At 41.5% G+C, this 26720-nt stretch overlaps 1 protein-coding gene across 4 annotated transcripts in view; it reads left to right on the forward strand.

The window, feature by feature from the left end:
* LOC139461224 (voltage-gated inwardly rectifying potassium channel KCNH7-like) overlaps positions 1 to 26720 on the forward strand; it is a 279271-nt gene that overhangs the window by 32289 nt on the left and 220262 nt on the right. The window contains exon 1 of one of the 4 annotated variants that reach the window (XM_071242844.1): positions 13138 to 13200. The exons of the other annotated variants lie outside the window; for them this stretch is intronic. The gene's annotated coding sequence lies outside the window, so the exon portion shown is untranslated. Of the gene's footprint in view, positions 1 to 13137; positions 13201 to 26720 lie in introns of those variants that run through there. 4 annotated transcript variants of the gene reach the window in all.

Here is a 26720-nt window from a genome sequence, read left to right on the forward strand (position 1 = left end):
CATTGTACTGATGGATGTGCACAAATATGTTTTTCTTCCTCTAAATAATGGTTAAATGTGGGCCTTGCCCCCCCCCCCCTCCCCCCCCCAAGCGGCTTGTAATAATACTTTCAGAAGTAAATGCCAGGTCAGGTACCAATATCAATCCAATATACTTCATATTTGTTGAGATGTGGCCCCGATTGATGTAACTGCTAGCATTACGACACGCCATCATTGGACGTTCATCATCAAGTGATGTTTCAATGTTGATATCTGATCTTCGATGTTTTTGAGTTGCTTTGATTTTCAGTTTCGAGGTTAATCGTATACTCCACACATACACGGGGTCATTTTCTGGCTCATTTCGAATTTTGTTCCTCTTGTATTTCAAATAGTCACGCTAACGTGTGCCGCTATTATAGTGGCATCGAACGAACATGGTGATAATAATCAAAACGTACTAGTTAAAGTAACAGGATGTCTATTGCTGACTGAGACATTTGAGTGAGTGAGTTGGGTTTAACGCCGTTTTTAACAGTATTCCAGTTATATCACGGCGTGACAGCTTAATGTGGGAGGAAAGCCCGAAATGATGCAGGTCTCAGACGTTTACCACTTCGGTGAAACCCACGAGCACAGGTTTCCTCAAACAAATCACGTTAAATGGCTCTCATTATTCGTTAAAATCTATGTAATGAGTAAAAGAAAGTAAACTTTTGAAAATTGGATTTGATAAAAAAAATTACAAACGTTATCAAACTGTTCTGAGCTGAAAACAGTAGCCGAAATACTCCAAACTTAAGGTCCAAAACAGAAGGATGATACCCGTATGACATACGTTTTCGGTTTGTTTCACGTTTAGCCCCCATCAGATATGGGGGTATGTTTGTTTGCCCGGCAGTGTATCAGAAACAACGCGATCTTTAGTTGGAAGTATCGCACCAGTCGGGCGCGTCAGTACAACACACTATTGTGTTGAAGAAATGAGAATTGCTTGGTCACCATGGTGGGGGATAATATATAGAACGGGCATGGCAGAGATTTGGGGATACCAAGTCTCTCGATGTTGTAGCAACCTATACTTGTCTTAAGAGGCGACTAGCGGGATCGAGTGTTCAGGCTCGCTGACTTGGATGATGCATGTCACCCTATCCCAGTTGCGAGGATCGGTGTTCATGATATCAATCACTGGATTTTCTGGTCCAGACTCGCTATACAGACCGCCACCATATAGCTGGAGGAATATTACTGAGTGTGACGTTAAACAACAAACAAGTAAACAATCTCGAGATGATGTCTCTAGCTCACTGGTGGGTACATGTACGCGCCCCCCCAGCCCTCCCCCCCCCTCACTCGCGCCGTCTTTCTCTCAAATTTAGTTTTAGTGAGAATGGAGTAGGGATGCAATGGTAAAATACATTGTTCCCAACTGTCGTCACTTAACTGTTTTTATCCGTTGCAAGTGATTTAGTCTCACTCACTCACTCACTCACTCACTCACATTGTAGTCTCACAAAGATTGTTACGTGACACATCACATCCATCATTTCACGTGGCCCGTTCAAATATCGTTTCTTAATCTAATCACGCATGATTACAAAATCATGAACGCATTGTAATCAAACATGCATCTATTATACTGCTCAACAAAAGTTAAACAAACACTAGCAACATAACATTTGAATAACATTCTCCTGCCATTGTAAGCGTGTGCCTGACAGCCCGCCTGCAAACATTACGTCGTATTATACTTGCCTCCATAAGTAACGCAACGACAAGCCATTTACTTCTAATATAGCCCTGATGATTTTATTGATAAAATACACAACACAGCGAACGCACATCAATAATAACTAACAGTAATTCTCACCGTTTTAATGCACCTATTGATTCCGTTCCCAAAGTCTCGGAAAGTCATTCCCGATATTTACCGTTATATCGGTCGGGCTTGCGAGGACTCGTCAGTTTCCTGCTTCGCAAACACAAACTTGGTAGCGCTGGAGTGAAATATTTCATGTCAACGCTGCATGGGCCTCCGCAAATCTGTTTAGTGGGAAAAAGATATCACTGTTATCAAAACTAATGAGGCGTTAGGAGCCGGTCTCGTTTGCATCGCGTGTAACTTAAACATTGGAACGGGGATAGTGAATGGCCACTGACGACAGTGAAAAGTGGGGGTTTGGTTAGTGGGTATAAGATGTGACCACTGTACTCCATCCGTCAGGCGGAATGGGAGCCCCTTCAAGTTGAAGTGCACTTATTAAAACTGATATCCGTAAACCTTGGAACAAAACCGTTGTATGGGCCGATTGTAGAACGCGGATTCGCAAATCAGAGTGAGTGAGTGAGTGAGTGAGTATGGTTTTACGCCGCTTTTAGCAATATTCCAGCAATATCGGCGGGGGACACCAGAAATGGGCTTCACACATTGTACCCATATCGGAAATCGAACCCGGGTCTTCGGCGTGACGAGCGAACGCTTTAACCTCTAGGCTACCGAACCGCCCCTTCGCAAATCAGACGGAATGGAGGAATTCTGGTCATCATTCAGGATGATGGGTGACCGGACAAGCCTGGTTACTGGGTGTTTATTGAGTTGGGGTCCTGCAACACAGTTAAATGGTGCTTCCTATGCATGTGATGGAAATGTGCCATTCTAACCCACCTCGTTAAGGATGGGTACCCGGAAGGGTATAGATAGTTGTAAGAGTGAAACAAGTCTAGACCCAAACTGACTGAATGCATTCCTACTTCGACTGCTATTACAACTACTTCTACTACTTCGGAGGTGAGATGTGACACCCTGGATACTCGAGGATGATACTACTATAACCCTTGCATTCCGACAGCAAAATCCCACTAGATAGTTCGACTTCAAGACGTTTCATTACAAAATAATAATATATTTCAAAAGATTTAGAGTTATTTAATGATAACTGACATATTCCTCCCAAAATGGATTTACATCTTACGCCTTACATGTGCTGTCTGTTTACTATCCAATTTCAAAATTTTCCCAGGGAATGTAAGATAGCGTAGTACAGTAAACTACGGTTATAACGAACACGCTTATAACGAACTGACGGATATAACGAACTCACTTTTTGGTCCCGACTATTTGCTGTAGTTATGCTGTATATATGCTTATAACGAACTACGGCTATAACGAACTAAAATTAGTAGTCCCTTTGAGTTTGTTATAACCGTAGTTTACGGCAGTTAAATCGTGTGCTCGCCACGTCAGAGGTTCGGGTTCGATTCCCACATTGGTACAATGTATGAAGCCCATTTCTCGTGTGATACTGCTGGTATAAAGTTAAAAGGGCCATCAAACGTAGATAACATGCCCGGAGAATGGCATTCACAAATTAATCATTTCGCACAGCGTAATAACGAAGACTTTTGTGTTTGAGAGACACACTAGAACTGTAAATAGCTATGGGCTTGTTGGCGAAACAAGACATTATTACATCAGGCCAGTGGGAGTGTGCATCAATAATTACTAACGGTAATTTCCACAATTTAATGCCTACATTGATCACATGTCTTTACCGTTATGATAACAGTGGCGCTATTTATACTGTTATCATTAGCGTGATGATGGAGGGAGGTGATCAGCGCTGGATGTACGCAGGACCAGTTCTACACCAGAAACAATCACATTCTTTTATGTGTTTTTCGGGAGACAAGGTACAGTTTACATCAAGCGACGCGCACTACACAACCTTCGCTGGGTTTGTGGCAAACAAATCGCTGAAATATTGTCACGATAACTCAATTGTCTCGTCAGTAATGGCGATGTTTTATCGGAATGAGGGAACGAAGGAGAGAAGTAGAGAGAGAGAGAGAGAGAGAGAGAGAGAGAGACAAGGGGGAGGGAGAGAGAGAGGGGAGAGAGAGGAGAGAGAGGGGAGAGAGAGGGAAGAGAGAGAGGGAGGGAGAGAGGGAGAGAGAGAGGAGGGAGAGGGAGAGAGAGAGGGGAGACAGAGAGCGGGGAGAGAGAGGGAGGGAGAGAGAGAGGAGGGAGAGGGAGAGAGAGAGAGGGAGGGAGGGAGAGAGGGGAGAGAGAGGGGAGACAGAGAGGGGGGAGAGAGAGAGGGGGAGAGAGAGAGGGGAGAGAGAGGGGAGACAGAGAGGGGGGAGAGAGAGGGAGGGAGAGAGGGAGAGAGAGAGAGGAGGGAGAGAGAGAGGGAGGGAGGGAGAGAGGGAGAGAGAGAGAGTATTTCAGTTATATCACGGAGTGTCAGCTTGATGTGGGAAAACACCCTAAGTGATGTAGGTCTCAGATGTCCCCACTGATGCTGGCAGACAAAGAAAACTTTAATTGGGCCAACCGGGATTCGAACCCACAATAAAACGTTTCTAGCTGACAGCCAATAGCGGGCTTCAAACGACGGCTGGGTCACTCGTGCCGCTTCTTGAGTGAGTGAGTGAGTGAGTGAGTGAGTGAGACTAATTCACTTGCAACCGATTAAAACAGTTAAGTGATGTCAGTTAGTAATAACGTATTTCACCACCCAATCACTACTCAATTCCCACTAAATCTAAGGGACGAAGGACGACCTGAGTGAGTGAGTGAGTATGGTTTTACGCCGCTTTCAGCAATATTAGAGGCATATCAGGGCAGGGGACACCAGAAATAGGCTTCACACGTTGTACCCATCTCGGGAATCGAACCCGGGTCTTCGGTGTGACGAGCGAACGCTTTAACCACTAGGCTACCCGACCGCCCCTGTGCCTTTTCTTGAGATGAATGACAGATATGAAATGTGTATATTAATATTGTATTGACATGAGGGATGCGTTTATATTAAACGGGTAATCAAGCCCAAATTTGTAACCATCACATATGTGAAGCCCATTTGTGGAGTCCCCCGTCGTGATGGTGCAAGACTAATGTTGAAAGCGCCGTAAAACCACACTCTCTCACTCTAATTTACCAGCTTACCAACGTTCACCATATGATCAACTATCTATAACAGCTCATCATCTTCATCATCATCATCATCATGGGCTATTTATTTTGCGCATATTTCCACACCATTCAGGGGCATGCTCAAAGCGCTATTTCTACCCCGGTGACTGGACCCTATCGGTATCGAACCCTATGTTCAGATAATTGAACAATGGTATACCCGTGAAGATCCGGGGTAGAATAGGTCTTCAGCAACCCATGCTTACCGTAATGGCGACTATGCTTGTCGTAAGAAGCGACTAACGCGATCAGGTTTTCAGGCTCGCTGACTTGGTTGATGCATGTCATCGTATCCCAGTTACGTGGATCGATGCTAATGATGTCAACCACTGGATTGTCTGGTCTGGACTCAATTATTTACCGCCGTCATGTAGCTGGAATATTGCTGAGTGCGGCATAACATTGGTAACCTCGCCTCACGACGGCGAACACAAAACCGAAGACAAGCCTCCATGCGAGGTGTTCCCCGGGACGTGTTGAAAAGTCCCCGCAGTAATTACGTGTATAACGGTACTGTGTTACAGATATTCCCTCTCTGTTTTAACTGTGATGAGGTAGGCAGCGTTAGGAGACTGTACTCCACCTGCGTGGTAGATAATTAGATTGAATCCGTAACAGCTCCCAGGACGTACCGTTACAGCTACGTACGGGATACACGCGGAACTATTGGCCGCCAGATCGCGCTCCAACCCGTGGCTGTCCTGCCATTAAGACATGATGTATGGAAACGTTTTTTTTCTGTGTTTATATTTGATCGCTGTACAAGTAATCAACGGAAAATGACGTACTCGCGAAAGACAGAACCAAACTTTGACTAGTTGGATTTCTTCGACCGGCTTATGATGTCCAGTGGGATATTTTCAATCAAATTATCTTGTGACCTGTCAGTTACTCCCCTTGTAAGTGTATCAATAATGATTAAACCATCTCACAGAAATAGTGTTTCATGAATAAAAAAGGAATGTGTGCATGAACAATTGAGCGAATAAGTAATAATAAATAAACAAACATAAAGGAACGAACGAAAGAATAAGCAGATATAAATGAATGAAAAAATGAATTAAAGAGAAAAAGTTTGGTTGGTTGGTTTGTTGTTTAACGCCACACTCAGCAATATTCCAGCTATATGACGGTGGTCTGTAAATAATCGAGTCTGGACCAGACAATCCAGTGATTAATATCATGAGCATCGATCCACGCAATTGGGATCGATGACATGCATCAACCAAGTTAGCGAGCCTGACCACCCGATCCCGTTAGTCGTCTTTTAAGGCAAGCATGGTTTGCTGAAGACCTGTTCTACCTCGGATCTTCACAGGTCGTAAAAGGTTCGGAGATGTAACACTTTGTTGTTTTAATTCTTCTGGTGTTGTTGAGAGTAGCTGGTGGTTTCACCTGGGACCGACTTTTACCTGAGGGTTTCAAACGTTTCAATTCCTAGGTTTCAAATACTCAATAACACCCGTGTTGGTGCTCAACCTTTTTGAGAAGCTGTCTCTCTCTGCGTTTTCATTGACCATGTCACTTTGAATGCAGTGACGTAATAGAACACATAGATGACGTCATAGGCGTCCATGACAACCGAACGTGCTGATGAGTAAAACAAGTCATATTCACAGGCTAAGGAATCAAAGAGAAGGTCTTCTGTAAAAAAAGTGCTGATCAGATTGCATATCTGATGTCGACGACTGAGAAAAAAATGTATGTAGAAAGAAATAAGTCAATACTTGCAACACACTGTCACGTGTTTGTTGCAAGAGAGAGCCGGAAGCCTTGCCTCGCTGCAACACTCCCCACCCCATCTTCCAGGAATTCCTGGAAATCAATCCCGTCACAGCATTACAAAGAGGAACTTGGAACCGGCTTGTACGTCGGGATATATATTGTATGAGGGAGGTGATTTAAGCAGAGGAACTTTGATTAGGTGAAAACAACATCCGAACGACCTGCTGAGTGGGTGAGTGGATGGATGGATGGATGGATGGATGGATGGATGGATGGATGGATGGATGGGTGGGTGAGTGAGTGAGACGCCTCTGCAGGAAAGACCCAGTATTCAAAAGCAGGCCAAAGGAGGATGCCACTGTTTCAAACCGAAGCAGGAGAGCTGTTGTCCGTTTAAACACAACATGTCAGAACTTAGCTTGACAACGGGTGGTTAGAAAAGCAATGGTCACAAGAGCAGCCAGGCAATGTCCACACTTACTTCACGTTCTCAATGCTTCATACAAATTTTAAATATTTTTGTATGCTATAGATTTTCTCTTTGGCGATTATTTACAATGCTACGAGTTTCCCTGACGAATGTACACCTCTATAAACATAAGATATCCAGCAGGTTCTATCGTGTTTACACACAAGACGAATGTACACTTCTATATACATAAGATATCCAGCAGGTTCTATCGTGTTTACACACAAGACGAATGTACGCTTTTATATACATAAGATATCCAGCAGGTTCTATCGTGTTTACACACAAGACGAATGTACACTTCTATATACATAAGATATCCAGCAGGTTCTATCGTGTTTACACACAAGACGAATGTACACTTCTATATTCATAAGATATCCAGCAGGTTCTATCGTGTTTACACACAAGATAACGAGTAGGCTCTTTCCGGTTCAAAATACCCCAGATCACCGGCAGGCTATCCCGTTCTATTATACACTAGAACACATACATTTTCTATCTTGTTCTACATCCACTAGATCACATAAAGGTTTTATATTGTTCTATATACACTAGATCACCAGCAGGTTGTAGATTGTTCTATAAACACAAGATCATATACATGCTCTACCTTGTTCTATATACACTAGATCACATGTTCTATGGTATTCTATATACACTAGATCACATATAGGTTCTATGTTCTATATACACTAGATCACACACATGCTTTACCTGTACCTTGTTCTATATATACTAGATCTTTTTCTATATACACTAAATCACCAGCAGGTTGTGTCTTGTTCTATAAACACTAGATCACGTGTTCTATCTTTTTCTATATACACGAGATCACCAGCAGATTGTGTCTTGTTCTATATACACTAGATCACGTGTTCTATCTTTTTCTATATACACTAGATCACTTATAGGTTCTTGTGGTATTAAACTTGATCACCAGCAGGTTGTATATTGTTCTATATACACTAGATCGCGTGTTCTCTCTTGTGCTATATACACTAGATCACGTGTTCTATATTGTTCTTTATTCACTAGGTCACTTGTTCTATCTTGCTGTACACACACTGGATCACCTGCAGGTTGTATCTTGTTCTATTTACACTAGGCCACGTGTTCTATCTTGTTCTACATGCACTAGATCACATACAGGTTCTATCCTGTTCAATATACCCAAGATCACCAGCAGGTTGTATCTTGTTCTATATCCACTAGATCACATACAGGTTCTACCTTTTTCTATATACACCGGGTACCATACAGGTTCTATTTTGAGCTATATGCACCATATCACATAAACGTTCCATCTTGTTCTGTATCCACTAGATCACCGGCAGACTATCTCGTTCTATATACAAGAGATCACATACAGATTCTACCTTGTTCTATATTCACTAGATCACATACAGGTTCTACCTTTTTCTCTAACTACTAGATCACAGACAGGTTCTATCATATTCTATATCAACTAGATCACATACAGGTTATAGCTTGTTCTATATACAGTAGATCACATATAGGTTGTATCTTGTTCTATATCCAATAGTTCACAAATATGTTCTATCTTGTTCTATATCCACTAGATCACGTATAGGTTATATCTTGTTTTATATCCACTAGATCATATGCAGGTTCTACCTTGTTTTATATTTATGAGGTCATGTACAGATTTTAGTTGTTCCATATACACCATATCATATGCAGGTTCTATCTTTTTCTATATTTAGTAGAGCACATACAGGTTCTAGCTTGTTCTATATCTTCTAGATCAAATACAGGTTCTAGCTTGTTCTATATCCACTAGATCACACATAGGTTCTTTCATATTCTCTATCTACTAGATCACATACAGGTTCTATCTTGTTCTGTATACACCAGATCATATGCAGGTTCTATCTTGTTCTATATCCACTAGATCATTCACAGGTTGTATTATATCGCGTTTGACTTGTTCCGACACCGGATATCATAATAACAATAAGAACAAGAATAAAAGTAAGACTACTACTACTACTACTACTACTACTACTACTACTACTGCCACTACTAACTACTACTTCTATTACTACGGCTGCTACTACTACTACTACTACTTCTACTACTACTACTACTACTACTACTACTACTACTACTACTACTACTGCCACTACTAACTACTACTTCTATTACTACGGCTGCTACTACTACTACTACTACTTCTACTACTACTACTACTACTACTACTACTACTACGACTACGACTACGACTACGACTCCTCCTCCTCCTCCTCCTACTACTACTACTACTACTACTACTACTACTACGACTACGACTACTACTACGACTACTGCTACTGCTACTGCTACTGCTACTGCTACTGCTACTACTACTACTGCTACTGTTACTACTACTACTAACTACTACTTCTATTACTACTGCTACTACTACTATCTACTACTTCTATTACTACTGCTGCTGCTACTACTACTATTACTACTTCTATTACTACCGCTACTACTACTACTACTATTACTACTACGACTACGACTACTCCTCCTCCTACTACTACTACGACTACGACTACTACTACTACTGCTACTGCTACTACTACTACTACTGCTGCTACTGCTACTACTACTACTACTACTACTACTACTACTACGACTATGACTACTACTACTACGACTACTGCTGCTACTGCTACTGCTACTACGACTACTACTACTACGACGACTAATACTACTACGACTACGAATACGACTACGAATACGACTATGACTACTAATACTAATACTTATAATAATAACACACATACGATATAATATATGCTCGCATCGCTGCATCTTCATTACCTCCATCAACTTATCAGTATGCACTCGATTTTGCATTCTCAGCTCCCTCGGGAGTATACAAGCTGCCTGTGAGCCTGTAGAAGTTAACAGTCACACTACCACCTTATCCTACCGGGTACCCATTATTCGGAAGATCGCTGACGTAAAACAACATTCACATAATCACCGTCTTCAACACTTCACACCGAAATGTGGCGGCAAACCCGCACTCTACAAATGCAAGTTCTATGCAAAGTTTTGCTCATGACTTAAACTGTCAGGCAAAATAAGTATGCGCTGGAAAAATAGATTTAACCGACAAAATATTTATTTTTATCAAAACGTTACTACAGTCGCCGAAACACCGCACATTTTAGGTTCAAAACACACCTATGATACGGTACCAAACACACCACCATCGAATAGACCTTCCTTGCTGCTGTTTCAGGCACCACCAAGCATGGGTGTCTACTTTCTTTTGTCGGAATCGTACAATGGAGATTTCCTATGATTACGGAAATGATCTGCCGGTTATATTGTATCTAATGGTACACGTGCACATATATGTTTTCAATTCAGTCAAGCTAAAGAGGACGTTGAACCTAGAAGTTTCTTAACTTCATTCAACTGAATCAATTACAAAGCGCATTATCTCGCATAGCCAAACGCTGGAAAATTGAATTAATTGAATTCACATGACTCATTGAATTGTAACAGATTTGAGTTACGAGTTACGCAAACAGTGAACTACGTTCACAAGTAATTCTGATCTATTTTCTCGAAAACATCTCAACGAGTAATAATCTTTCTATCTTCGGCTAAAGAACAAGTCGGATATCCTGTGTGTGATTTGTAGGTCTCCGTTACGTAAGCTCTCCACACCGATCAATATCGCGGATCCTTGAAAGGAGAGAAGATTAGAAAACGAGCACCACTTCTTTTGCGAATCGAGAGCCTTTGTAGGAAGTAGATCTAGGTCAACATGAAAGTGTGAAAAGTAGAACCGGGCACTTTTTCAGCTGTTGCGTACATGTGAGAGCAGAAAAGAGCTATCAATAATTTATGTTTCATGAAAAAACGTGGTCTTTTTAGTGAGACCTACTTTTCGCATTACCCTCCCGTTTTCCATAATTTCCCAGAAGTTCTTTGTTGGGAGGATTACCGCGCTGCCGACTTCCACGTCCGAGTCATTGGCTTGTTAAAGAGGTTCCCGGATGGAACGGAATGAGTTTCATAAAAGAACAAGACCTGTTCATGTATTCGTAATCCCGTGCAGAGAATAGAAATATTTCCCCTGTACGTTCACGTGTTACATTTGGGAGCCGAATTAATTGCCTGTGTAAGACACTGATTGTTTCACATTGAAATGTCCTGATATCTTCTCGAAATTACAGTTTCTTATGTCAGTCATTATAAACTCAAAAATTAGATTTGACAAAAAAATTACAAACTTTATCCATCAGGTCAGGAAAGTACAACGTTTCGGAGTATCTGCTTACTCCTTCATTCAAGTATATACTCTTCATTATAAAGAAGTTGACATCCACAAATTCTCTTCCTTATGTGTATCACTTCAAAATGCCTTTGATAGACCTGATTTTTATATCGTTATTTCCTTGTTCTTTTAGATAAACGGTAAGTGTCCCATCCCCAGCTTTCGATAGCTCTGTGCAGGATCGCAGTCGGATGTACTGAAGTCAATCGAGGAGAAAGCCTTCTCTATCACAAGAGGAAAGTAAATAAATCGACTAACATTTACTAGTGGGTCGGGATTGTTAAAAAACCTGAGGCAGAACGTCTTTGCTGATGGGGATGGTAATAATGCTGCTGCTGCTGCCGATGATGATGATGATGGTGGTAGTGGTGGTGGTGGTGGTGGTGGTGGTGGTGATGATGATGATGATGGAGGTAGTGGTAGTGGTGGTGACGATGATGATGATGATGACGACGACGATGACGATGACGATGACGACGATAATGACGATAATGAGAACGTTGGTACTGGTGATGAATATACAAATGCCGCTGCTGCTGATGATGACGATGATGATAATGTCGATAATGACATTTTCGCACCTTAAGTTTGCCGAGTTTCAGTGCCTGCTTTCATCCTTGTAATATACTGATAGCGTCTGTACTTTTTTGTCAAATCCATTTTTCAAGTGTATACTTTCTCTTCCTCGGCAGTTTATTAATCATTAAGTAAATATTTTTTTTTGGATTTAAACCCCAGGCCTTACATGCAGTAGATATCTTGATTATCGTTGTTAACCAAATTCTGATTATGATTTCAAATGGCCCTCAGCTTAGCGTTATAAAATGCACTCAAGATGCACTTACCCAGGAGTCTTTGTCCTGAGAGATGCGTTATATTCCCAACAAAAACCTAAACAAATTATAAAAGCATAAACAGCACCATTGGTCGCGAGTAAATACTGAAAGATAATTTGGGACGCCATTATTTGAAGAACAACGAAAATATTGTTTCAGACAGAACTCAAACAGTCCATATTTTTTAATTGCTTGTTGCGGTAAGGAATCGAAGGCTTTCAAAAGGACATACCGCAGCAGGCACTCTCGCCGCATGGTTATTCTAACAATTGAAACCGGTTGTTGCAGCAATACACAAATATATTGAGCGACTGGACGAGTGTGTACAAGCATTGAGCAGAGCTTTACCAGCGTGTTAGACGCCTTAACGCGGAGAGGTTTGGATGCAACGTTACGCTGTCTGAACATGTGAGATTCCAAGTGATGTCAAAATAACATCAAGTTATAAAAGCACTATTTGTTAAAATTCAATACACAACTCTTTCTAATCATCTCCCGCTGAAAATTTGATTTGCGAGTTGTCGGGTGCAATTAGATTAACATGTACACCAGCGCTCGGCGAATACACAATGGCGTTAATCGCACTGGCGGACAGAAACATTGCCGACAATTGTTGACTGTCGAGAGTCGAAGTGAAAATCTCAGTATGGGATGGCAATTATTCCAAGCCGTTGACATGTGCCGATGAAGTTTATACGGTTGGAATGGGCCCCGAGAAACAATTCATCTCAATTTGGATACAGTAGTTTCAGCGTAGCCCGGATGAAGGGGAAAGAGGGCAGCATCGTTTAAACATTAAACGTGCTTGTATCTTGAGAAAACGTCGTTAGTGGGTGATCCCACAGACAAAGAACGATATATTGTGGAGGGAATTTAACGAGAGGAAAGACACCGATTCATTATAAAGGTAATATACAGAGGATATGTGGCTTTTCTTGTCAAATAATATGTTTGTCTTACCGAGTGACATTTAAGAGTTGATATTGTCAGAGGCAGATGTCATAAAGCTGTTAAATGACCAGAAAGTATTATATTAGTTATTTGTTATGTCATACATGTTCGTAGACCTCAGTGTTGTTTAGTTAAACATGAAGGTTTTGCTAGAGTGAAATATCGTTCTCGATTTTGTTTTCGGGTTTAAAGGCGTAACTGCACTAATATAGCGACGTGTATATGTGAGTGAGTGAGTGAGTGAGTGAGTGTTATTCCGAACTGATTCCGGTTCTATAGTGTAAGGCCACTGAGATGACACGCCCCAGTTTAACATGGGTACCCAAGGCAGGGTAATAACAAGAAACATCTTCTCACGTATTTTTCTAATACGCGGCCGGGGATCGAACCACCGACATTCTGCTTTCCGGGTAGACACGCTATCCACAATTCACGGTAAATTTCATTCATAAATACAATTTAGGTTTTCAGTGGGATTGAGGTTTGTTTGTTTGTTTATTGTTTATCACCGCTCTCAGCACTATTCCAGCTATGTGATGGCGGTCTATAAGCAATCGAGTCTGGACCAGACAATCCAGTGATATTTGAATGATTGTCGTTTAGATGAGGATCAGGTGGGCCGAATGGTTGACCTGACTTTTTTATCATACGTTGGTGTCGTGGGTCACTGCTCATGCTATCAACCACCGGTTTGCGTTGTTTTGTCTCGACTACATACAGGTTGCTGGAATACTGAATAACGAACAAAACATTTACCTTCTCATACTGATTCATGATTATAGATTCAGCTACAAACAGGGACAGGGAGACGTTTGAGGTGAAGTAAAATGGGGTTTAACGTCGCGTCCAAGATTTTTGCACGTACATAGCGATTTACATGCACGTGTGTGTGTAGCTGCTTGTTCTGGTCCTGACTACTGCCGATCTGATAGTGCTAGCCTACAGAGATACCATGCCGCAGTTAAACATGAAAACTCCACTCAGACACAATGTACTGACTCCGAGCTGACCTATCCTTGTTTTAGACCCTTTTAATGCCGAGCGCCAGGCAGGGTAACAACGTTAACAATTACCATCTTTCAGCGTCTGTTGGTATGACATGGCCGGGATCCACCCCGGACATTCTTCTCTCCGGGAGAACGCTCTACCACTAGACCACGGAGGCGGTCACTTTTGTAATTACCGAGTGGTCGTTGTATAACTTGGGTGATTCTCGGAGCACAGACGGTTTAATTCCTCTATTTCCCATTTTGATAAACTCGATGGATTGAAATAACGCGAGACTTTTTACTGGACAATGCAATCTAATCGCTCAACAACATGCAACGGCGCTGAGTTCACTTATAAACCTACTGGCTGTGTAACTAGATATGAAGTTTTTGAAATTGTGGTCACACCTCGCAGGAGGGCTTACAATCATTGTGAACCTTTGATAGAACAAAAACTACGAACAGCCTACGAGACGCACGTGCAGATTTCGTGCCATTGCGAGACGCACGTGCAGATCTCGTGCAATTGCGAGACGCACGTGCAGATTTCACACCGTTGCGAAACCCACGTGCTGAGGTCACCGGTTTCATTGAACCGAGTTCACGACTGCAGGCGATATTTCATCTCCGATACAGGCTATAAATTTGAGAGTTTTTGTTACAGTTATTTAATTAAAAACGTTGTCTATGCGATGAGTCGGGACGTTCCCTCATGTGAGGGTTTACAATCTCTAGTAATCCCTCGGAGACATGGCGATTGTTTTCTGCGTTTTCAGATAAAGCTTTGATTACATTTATATTTTTTGGTTTAAATCCAGTTTTCATATGCATACTTGCATTCTGACTGTTATTTTCTGTTACATTCCAACCATTAAGCAAATATCATGAAATAAGGAAACGTGGTCGAAATTGTCAAATTGCATAAACTGTTTCGTGTATGTAACTCTGTGTATGGGCAAGTTAACATAGCGACCGTCCAGGGTAAACATACTACGGCCATCACGAATAGTACTTTAGACCCATCTCCGTAATCGGCGAATGACCTCGACAATAAGCTGGTGTAATTAAAAAGAGTCCCCAGGTTTATTTTACGTATCATACGATGTATTGTACGTTGTTTTTTTACCTTGCATTTCGTCCAGTTTAGATGAGAAGGTATGCGTGTCACTGATTTCATATCAGAAACATTATCAAAAGGTTTTGTAAGGAAAATATTTCTAAGAGAGGCATTTAGGCACGTGGAGCTATATTAATCATGCCATTGTGATTTTAACGATGCCATTGGCACTGTAATGTAAAGATTTTGCAGCACACAATATTTTCCAATCAGGTTCACTGACCCTCACCAAGAGCACAAATTGCCAAAAACAAATTTGTGATGTATGACAATCAAATCACTTGCTTCATCGCCATCCCCGATTTGTTTCTTGCACTATGGACCAACCTCTGAGACCTCGCCTGATTATCCACGGGCTACAAAGTACCGTTATCCCACACGGACCTTCATCTAAACTTCTAAAGAACGACTCCATGTACCAAGTCTCCCGTTACACGGGTCACGGACTAGCTAAACAAAAAAGTCCCCCCCAAGTGACCGAATCTGCACATAATTCACTCTCATAATTAGATTGTTCCAGTACACATCTCCACATTGAGAGATTTACGTGTGTCTTGATGAATAATTGTATAGCGTGGCACATGCACCGAATGAAGGAGAAGCTGCACTAGGAATCCTTGATGAAATGACATCGTCACTTGTGTCTTTCTGTGGGTTAATTTAGCTGCGTCAAATCTACATACGTCAAAGATGAAGAACGTGAGGATGGGCACTTGCCTTTGAGATTTTGAAAGGAGCCATCGGCTGAGATAGACACGCTCACCTTTACGAGAACACATGGCGTCATGAAGTTATGGTCATTGTTATGATGTAGTCGAAACCGTACGAGAGATGGTCATTGTGGAAAGTATTTTGTGTCTTTCATTTACAAATAACGAAAGTATGATGTACTTGTACCTCGCTTATTGTTTACTCTGCTCTCGTTTTTTTTGTCATGTTGATACGTACAGGAGTAGGGAAGTATGATGTACTTGTAGCTCGCTTATTGTTTACTCTGCTCTCGTTTTTTTTGTCATGTTGATACGTACAGGAGTAGGGAAGTATGATGTACTTGTACCTCGCTTATTGTTTACTCTGCTCTCGTTTTTTTTGTCATGTTGATACGTACAGGAGTAGGGAAGTATGATGTACTTGTACCTCGCTTATTGTTTACTCTGCTCTCGTTTTTTTTGTCATGTTGATACGTACAGGAGTAGGGAAGTATGATGTACTTGTACCTCGCTTATTGTTTACTCTGCTCTCGTTTTTTTTGTCATGTTGATACGTACAGGAGTAGGGAAGTATGATGTACTTGTACCTCGCTTATTGTTTACTCTGCTCTCGTTTTTTTTGTCATGTTGATACGTACAGGAGTAGGGAAGTATGATGTACTTGTACCTCGCTTATTGTTTACTCTGCTCTCGTTTTTTTTGTCATGTTGATACGTACATGAGTAGGGAAGTATGATGTACTTGTAGCTCGCTTATTGTTTACTCTGCTCTCAGGTTTTTTGTCATGTTGATACGTACAGGAGTAGGGAAGTATGATGTTCTTGTAGCTCGCTTATTGTTGACTCTGCTCTCGGGTTGTTTGTCATGTTGATACGTACAGGAGTAGGAATGTATGATGTACTTGTACCTCGCTTATTGTTGACTCTGCTCTCAGGTTGTTTGTCATATTGATACGTACAGGAGCAAGAAAGTATGGTGTACTTGTAGCTCGCTTATTGTTGACTCTGCTCTCAGGTTGTTTGTCATGTTGATACTTACAGGAGTAGGAAAGTATGATGTACTTGTAGCTTACTTATTGTTTACTCTGCTCTCAGGTTGTTGGTCATGTTGACACGTACATGAGATGACAGCCTTTGCTTTATGGGCAGCCTACTTCTGGTGAAACTGCATCACTTCATGTTTGGTATATTATTGAAGGGCTTTGCTTATGAACGTGCTAAATACACATAAACTTCAATGGTATTTAGGTAATGACTTTTTGGAATGCTCACGTGCCTTCAAGAACGACATTTAAATGTTCGTTCAAGAAATGACGTACTGGAACATCTACTTTCCTTCAAGAAATTACTAATTAGAAGAAATGTGCTTCTTCAGGAAATGACGTATTGGGACATATATTTTTCTCAAGAAATTACTATTTGGAAGAAGTATTTTCCTTCAAGAAATGATGTGCTGGAACATATATGTACACACATGTTTCTTGAAGAAATAACTGATTTAAACTGCCATAATGTTACTTCAAGAAATGACTTATTGTACTATATATCTTTCTCTAAGAACTGACGTATTTGAAGCAAAATATGTAACCTCAAGAAAATGCTTTTTTTGAACACATATATATGTTCCTTTAGGAAGCATCTTATTGGAACGCAATATGATCCTTAAAAACACTGGAGCTCGCATACCAATTGAAGAGGTTTTTTATTTGGTTTCAAAAAACTACTTTTGTTTTGTTTTCAGATGCTACTCCCCCTTCTTTTAGCTCACATATGCTACTTCACAATCGATTTATTGGCAATTAATTGCTACTCCCTGAACTGTTCTATCACATGTCGGAAATCGCTTCACGAATCTTCCTATTAATGATAGACCTTCGTCTGACAGAACATGATGACATCCCTGTGGAAGAACTCTATGTTTATGTTAATGCGCAGACAGAATATCGATAATTGATTAATTCGTTTGTCGGTTATCGAGGGGTTCTGTTATGTGTTCATGTTATTAACTCAGCTGTATTCACCAGCAGTCACAGTACACATTCATCCTGTGTGAAAGGCCAGTTCGTCAAGTTTCAAAGGTCCATGTTTTTTTAATTTTCCATCCAAGGTTATGTTAGTGTGCAAGCTAGGAATGACGATTTCATGTTCGTCCTGAATGCCAGATTAGATTACTTCAGTGATTTTATTCCAGAAACAAAAACTTTGGAAAGTTTTAACGAACGATGTCATTTCACGTTTAAAGTATGACCCACATTGGTCAGCGTCCTCCCCATGCGGGTGAGTGAGTTGAACAGAATTCCAGTTGTATCACGGCGTGTCAGCTAAATGGGGGAGTGAAGCCCGAAGTGATGCAGGTCTCAGACGTTTACCACTTCGGTGAAACCCACCAGCATGGTTTGGTGCTGAAAAACATAGAAGCATAATCAGATGGAATAAAGAATGCAAACCCACGGTCATAAGATACTGACACGTCTAAGGGACATAACTCTGCAAAGCGAATTGCGGATCGCTAGATGACTGGGCAATCCGTGCTCCCTCCCAACTTTTCACCAAAGATCGTGAAGATGGTAAGGGATAGAGTGAGTGAGTGAGTTTGGTTTTACGCCGCCTTAAACGATCTTCCAGCAACAGCAGGGCGGGGAAACAAGAGTGAGTGAGTGAGAGAGTTTGGTTTTACGCCGCTTTTAGCAATATTCCAGCAATATTACGGAGGGGGACACAAGAAATGGGCTTCACACATTGTACCCATGTCGGGATTCGAATCCGGGTCTTCGGCGTAACGAGCGAACGCTTTAACCACTAGGCTTCACGAAGGCCGAAACAACAGGACATATTGTACCTCTATCCATAGGCTACTGAATCGTAGCCTCAAATAAGGGGGGCGGTCGGGTAGACTAGTGATTAAAGCGTTCGCTCGTCACGCCGAAGACCCGGGTTCGATTTCCGACATGGGTACAATGTGTGAAGCCCATTTCTGGTATTCCCTGCCGTGATATTGCTGGAATATTGCTAAAAGCGGCGTAAAACCAAACTCACTCACTCACGCAAATAAGGAAACAAGCGCCATATGTTTCCAAATCCTGAATTTCGTTTGATACGTTCAGGTTCAGAATTATGATAATAGTTTCATTATACTACTCAAAGTTTGACAAGGATAGCCAGATATCTCAGATATGTTTCAATATACACTTGACATATTTTGAGAATCAATTTTGTATACAATGAAAATTAAAACATCCCCCTCAAACTGAATATGATTCCTGTAGTCGAAATGCAATGAAACTTCTGGGTAATCCACAAATAAAATATGTTGAAGACGACAGAACTCAACATTCCCCAGAGCTATGGACCATGATGAATTATTCAAAAGTACGTATAGGGAAAACCGTGTACAGACACTAAGTACAGTCAATTGATACCACGTTCGACGCCACTACAGTGACTTCATTAAGCCAATCAGACACACATTAGACCTAATCCACAACCTCTTGTTATCAAAGTAAAGATTAGTTGTCGGGAATATTGCCGCTTCCGGGTCAAGCCGTATCAGAAGACTACAAATAGGATCGTTGGCAGAACTACCCAGCTTAATTGGGACTATTCAGGATCGTGTCAATACGAGGCGGCGGGTCGAGGGAGAAAATATAGGCCTAATGGAATATCCGTTTTCGGTGTTTATATAACTCTTGCAGTTTCCTGTGAACAATACCTAGAAAGGGCCAGTGATGAGACGAGGGCTAAGAAGCACTTGTCGGAGGGAGCCTTCTTGTGGTGTCTGTTGATGTTTGATTGAACCTTAGATGACGGACCAGTGATAGGCAAATACCATGTTAGATAGACGCTGTGTGGACTAGTTTTTGTAACATTGAATTGTGCGGTGTGAGTTCGATACTGTGTCAAAGATGATAGGCATATATTGATCAACTAATGTCATATTTGTTGGCCTCTTATGGTAAGGAATATGTTTTGATAACCTACTTTTACTGACAGTTAATAAACTCGGGTGTATTTATTTCAGTGTGAGGAAGGCCCACAGAGTTTACATATTAAACACGTTTTTAAAAAAACTCATAGAAAGGTGTGTAAAACGCCGTGGTCAATGAGCGCCGTAAGAGTGACGACGTGCAGGTGCTACCGGTAGGGCAGGCTGTGCTTACCCATTTCGCGAGCACCTGGTGTCATCACAGATATTCAGTGTTTCATTTATATATGTTTCGACCGCCTCCGTGGTCTAGTGGTAGAGTGTCCGCCCGAAATCCGGGGTTCGATCCCCTGCCGCGTCATTCCATAGAGACGTTAAAAGATGGTACTTGTTGTTACCCTGTCTGGCGCTCGACATTAAGGAGATAAAACAAGGATTGGTCGGCTCGGAGTCGGTATATTGTGTCTGAGTGGGGTATTCATTTTAAACCGCGGTATCTCAGTGGGCTAGCACTATACATCGGCATCAGTCCGGACTTGTACAAGCAGCCACACACACATACACACGTGCATGTACGTCTCTATATAAGTGCAATAATCTTGAACTGGTTTGCCCTTTGCACCTAATGGAATTTGTTTCTACGAGTGGTTATTCTCTGACGTTGACCTATAATTCAATATATCAGATCAGTTTTAATATCTTTTAAGGCATATTTTTGTACAGATCGAGGATTTCAGGTATACGGGTATTTGTGTCTTAAAAGGAGGTGAGTGACATTCCGAGAACCGTGATGAATATTTCACTGTATGTTTGTGGTGTGTTTATGTACGTTTCCGAGAAATATCAGCTTGGATCAAAGTCTTGCTCGTGTTTAAATGTTAGAAGAACGCTAAAATCAGGCTTTTTAGCACATTTACTATTGGTTACTAGAAATGTCCATGATAGCAAGCGAACATTGTACTTGGTGGTTAACATGGAAACATTTTATTTTATTAAAAAAGAAATATCAATTTGATGGTGATGTAGTTCATACGGGTATCATAATAAATGGTACGGGCGGCATGTCAGACACGCACACGGATTGAAAACCATCGAAGAAATGCCACGACTGACACCCGAATAACACTAGCGGGCACTGGGTGACACAGATGGGAGCCACCCACGCCACATTGCTCCTCCCGTGTTTCTGTAATTAGCCTGATGCAACGTTACAGACAGACCGGGAAGACATTAGATAGGCCACGAATAGGCAGACCCATGGTAACTACGCCCAATGAAGACCGGTACTTGCGTACTTTGTACCTCTGGAATCGATTCCTGACAGTCACGTTATCAGCAACGAATGCCTTAGGTCATATGGTTAGTCGACAAACAGTGGCCAAGCGGCTAAGGGCTCAAGGAATTAAGACCTACAGACCTCAGAGAGGAAAGTTATTAACAACGCAACATCGACGTTAGAGATTCAGATGGGCCCGGACTGTACGTCGTGTTTATCACGTGTGTTTATCGCCGAAGGGGATAATTAACGACATGTTGCTGTATGGGGTGGATGGGGTGTTCTGGTGTGGGGAGGGGCGGTCGGGTAGCCTAGTGGTTAAAGCGTTCGCTCGTCACTCAGAAGACCCGGGTTCGATTGCTGGAATATTGCTAAAAGCGGCGTAAAACCATACTTACTCACTCTGGTGTGGGGAGGTATTTGTGGGCAGGACAGAACACAAATGGTCATCGTTGACAGCTCAGCGTCACATGGATGACATTCTTCATCCGATCGTCCAACCATTTCTTCACGAGCTGCCACGTCTGTTCTGTCATGCCATATATCGGATGTTGTATGATTGCACTTTTAAATGTTGATTTCGTTGAGATTTTGATCACTTTTTATACATTTTACTTCATGCATCTATCCTTTGTGGTTTTTAAAGTGGAGTGATTTGAAACTATGGTAACGTTTCTTTTGGCCGTAAGTTTAGATGTGTTTTGGACTTTAAGTGTGTTTGGGCAACATCTAGTAACGTCTTGACAAGGTTTGGATGTTTTCGGTAAAATCCGATTTTGTCATGTATACTTACTTATTCTGTTTGGCTGGGATGTTGGTAATCAGCACTCACTCACTCACTCACTCACACATCAGTTCCTAATCGGAATCACTTGTCTCCAGCTGGAAACTGCTCTCAGAATGATATTCGAGAGTTGGGAAATAAAATACGGCGTCCAGATCTCTATCGAGGGGAAGTTTTATTTGAACAGTATTGTAGCTGCGAAAAATGCAATCGTGCAAATTGGCAAGTTTAGTTGAGGAAGCCGTTTCCTGCATGACTTGGCGAGGCTTTTGCTCTGACTATGCCTAAATTTGTGATCATACCAACTTCGAAAAAAACACAAAAAACATACAGACACGTTCAAGTGATGTTAAAAGTTCCCCTTCGTTGGTAGTGTATATGCACATCAATTGACGCCCATGATACGCTCTCGTTGAAGGAATACGATGATATGTAGTCAATAAAAAAGTGGCATTTGATGTTAACACCGTTTGCCGCCATTTTTAAGCCCAGCGAGATCTGTAGATGGCGCTCGTGGCCAAACATGCGATTCCCAATTGTTCACCAATGCTTCGAATCTAGAATCTCAAATTTGTGACGCCTTGAGACTTGTAGAGGCCATTTAAAAGTCAAATTTGACTTTATTTCCTGTTAAGGAAACAGGTCAGTGTGTTGATGAGAGGTTTAAAACTCTAAACTGTTTGGCGGGTTTGGAAGTTTGAAAGCCTTCTGGATTATCTAATGTGTCATTATTGATTCCGTGAGACTTTGGAGTGTGTCACTCGTGGATGGTGTACGGATTGCTGGAACGATGAAGGTTGGAATGTGGGGAGATGGTGTCGTTTAGGACTTTCTGATTCGGATATAAGGTCACGAGTGTTCTGCTCATAGATCTATCTGGTTATAGTGAAGAATTTCATCTTGCCTGTCATCTTCTTGGGGATGTTGAATGTTTCACATGACTTCCTCGCGTATTGGAATAGAATGCTTCAGATGATATCAAGAGCTTGCTGGAGATAGAAGGTAAAAAGAAAAATTTCGCAATTTGAAGACGTTAAGTGGTAAACCTATTGCCAAGGTAGTGTATTTAGAATGTGTTTTTCATATGAATCATCCATATCCAATAAGTGCATTTACTGTATCAATCAACACACCGTCAGTGTGTGATTTTGCATCAAAATGTAAATATGTTATGTAGATTATGCAATGAATTTAATGAGACTGTCCAACACATTGTCAGTGGATACACTGCTTTGTCCACAAACACAGTATCTTAAAATATGGCAAATATGCGTACCTCGCTTAAGACCACGCTTGCATCCCAAGTACCAAGTTGTCCGACACCCCATTGTTCTCGGTGCCTTAGGTTTGGTACCTCCCAATATGTTGACTGGCATTGGGAGAGTACCCGGGTTTGCTGCCAGGAATACAGCCCTTCTGACAATCTGGGTAATGCAGAAGGCTGCAGTGTTGGGGAGTCTTCACATTCTCCGAAACGTTCTGGGTGGGTTCCACTAGGCAGCGCTTCTTGGGAGAAGTCCCATTCGCTGTCTGGACTGCGTGTAGAGGGGGCAAGGGCCCTGAGCTGATGATAAGCCTAACCAGCCTGACTGCCAGGCTCGATCTGACTGTGTTGGCCAACGCGAAATATATAGTTAAGTCTGCAGGCACGACAAACACCACGCAGAAGGAACCCTTTATTATGATCATGATTATTATAATAGATTTATGATGATGACGAAGACTATGATGATAGTGGTGGTGGTGAGGACGATGATGTTGACGATGATAACTAAAAAGTCGACTGATGTTGTTGGTGTACGAAAAAAACAAGATTTTGGATATCGTGAATACTGAAAGTGTAGAATTGTGTTGTTTGAAATATTTGCATATAGCGAGATGCGCGCTCATTACGTGTGATTATATAAAAGCACTTACGGTAATTCCTAGCCGTCAGGTTTGAGTACCTGCACAAAAGCAGTGTATCACAAGTCTAACCGCTGGTGATGAAATTGAAATTTCTTTTTTTTTCGGCCCAGCCACAGGCAACGCATTGTTGATCGGTTTCAAAAATATGCTCAGTTAATATTTAAGCAGCTTAAAGGATTCAGATACCGATTAAGGGCCTATTTTTTAAGACATTATATTTTATCTTGAGTCAATATAATGAGGCGCGGTGAATATTGCTCTATTTAAAAACCGATCTCTCCAATCGATCGACACACAACTATCCTAACATTCAATAATTGACTCCTCAAAACCTCTCAGCGTTTTATACGGAGTTTCAGAAGAGACTAATTCAAATCCACATTTAGACAGATCTATTGTGAATGAATTTCAAACTTTCCGAACGTTTTCACCTTCTCAATCACGTGCTGGGTTCAATGTAAGCAGCTAATTATTGTCAATTTTCCATCCTATCAACTGGAATATTTCTATCAATGATGGCTTGACACTTTCACAATATTTCGATTATCTGTCCGTTTCTATTGTCGAGGTCGCTACACATACGGCAAGTCAATAACCCGTCACCTTGTGTCGGTAGCGGTGATATTGATTACCCTCGTCCGTCACAGGAGATGGGGACTGACGGCTTGTCACTGACCGGACTTGTTAATTTCACAAAACACATGTGGTCCAAAGTTTTTGTAACAATTGAGTTTCCTCCACGTTTTATTAATACGCCTTGAGCCAAAGAACATATGTGGCCATTCTTTATCAAATTGGACCGTTTTGCGAGGAAAGAGTCAATATTTATTGAGTATTAGTTCATAAATTGTTTTTAGTACATTTGTTCGTAAAGACTAATATAGCCCAAACAACCTTTTTTAAAAGTAATTTTAGGTATTTTTAGAAATTAATCATTTCATATAAATTTCAACAGTTTCCATCCGTTTTTATTTACCCATTAATTTACTAAAGCGATGAGTTATAAGAAATGATAGGCTTAAGTTTGCTCAAGACATTAACGATTTCTGATAGTACTGGTATGAAAGCAAATGTTTGCCATTAACGCCCTTATCTGATCTTGTTCCCTAATTACGAAAATTATAATATCATATGATTTGCATAAACAAATTTGGTTTGCGTCATATCCTTCTAAAACACTCACATCCCTACCCCACCCCCAGCAACGACATATAACAACGACGAAGTCATTGATGTTGCTCTCGTTGCGCTACTGATGACAAATGTGGGATGTTTGTTGGGCGATACGGCGTTATTTGATTGGCGGTCTTTTTACTCAGGACGTAACTATCATAACTCGATCCACATAGTTACTTAATTTGTCCTCTCGTGTGTTTATTCCTGACTAATTGATCCCTGGTGTGTACAACATCGCGGGGGGTCTCCAGTTGTATGAGTAATCAGTTATGTTTACACACGCCAAACCTCAACGTTTGTCGTAGTATCCGAGTGAAATGGTAGGAAAATGACCAAAACGGTTTATTTGTTACTGTTATGAGCTATATTTAAATGTATTAAAAGTCCCTTGTGACAAACAATTGAATTTGTATTCTAATCAATTGAATCCTAGAATGGATATGGCGTTGTCGCCCTTTCAAAAACAAGCAAAACTTGCTAAAATTTACCAAAGCGCGAAATGAGACAACGCGACGTTTGACCATTTTTGGCATGGTCGAGATTTGAACAATATTTATTTTTAGCAAAGACCGACAATGCGACATTTTCCAAGGTCAAAAAATGTCGCGTTGTAAGCAAGACGGTAAAATGCTGGAGAATGCGATAAACTGACAACGCGACAATGTCCCTTCATTGATTCCGTACTTATCTACACTGATGTCTTATACGTCGGCTCGTCTTGTCGGTGACCCGGGTTCTATTCCCAACATGGACACGCTATGGGAGCCTAACCTAAGTGACCGCCAACGTGATTTGACCGCCTCCGTGGTCTTGTTGATAGAGCGTCTGCCAGGAGAGCGGAAGGTCGGAGGTTCGATCCTTGGCCGCGTTATTTCAAAAGACGTTAAAAATTGATATATTACTTGTTGTAACCCTGCCCAAGGCTCGACTTCAGAGGACAAAATACACACGTGCCGTACCTCAATCCTTCACTCTCGTGAAGATCCGGGTTAGAATTGGTTTTCAACAACCCCTGCTTGTCGTAAGAGGCAACTAACGGGATCGGACGGTCAGATTCGCTGACTTGGTTGATGCATCTCATCGTATACAAGTTTCGTAGATCGATGCTCATTATGTCAATCCCTGGATTGTCTGATCATGGCTCGAATATTTTCAGACCGCTGTCACATAGCTGGAATACTGCTGAGTGCGGCGTTAAACAAAAAACAAACAAACACTCAATACACATGCAATAATTCACTCACTCACTCTCCCGGCCACTGACGCGCACCTCTACCAAACCTGTCCGTGTGAGGTACAGTGAGTGAGTGAGTTACAATGTACGAAATCCCCAAACACGCGGTGTTCTGACCCAATATAGTTAATGACGGCAAATCTAGTTAACTGGTAACCTGATCCATTAAGCATAACAGTGATGAACCTGTATGGTTAGGGGCGATAGTGTTATTAGTTTAACGCGCTTCCACGTTAGTGACCTTGTGCTCAAGGTCAAACTCAGACCGACCAGGAGATAAAACAAGGTGTTAATTGGACGGCTGAAAGAGAGGTTGATGTCAGTACATTCCGATTTGGTCAAAAACTAACTTTGATAAAGT

Source organism: Haliotis cracherodii, unplaced genomic scaffold (genome assembly GCF_022045235.1).
Source record: "Haliotis cracherodii isolate W230 unplaced genomic scaffold, xgHalCrac1.p SCAF_14, whole genome shotgun sequence".
NCBI classification, from domain to species: Eukaryota; Metazoa; Mollusca; class Gastropoda; order Lepetellida; family Haliotidae; genus Haliotis; species Haliotis cracherodii.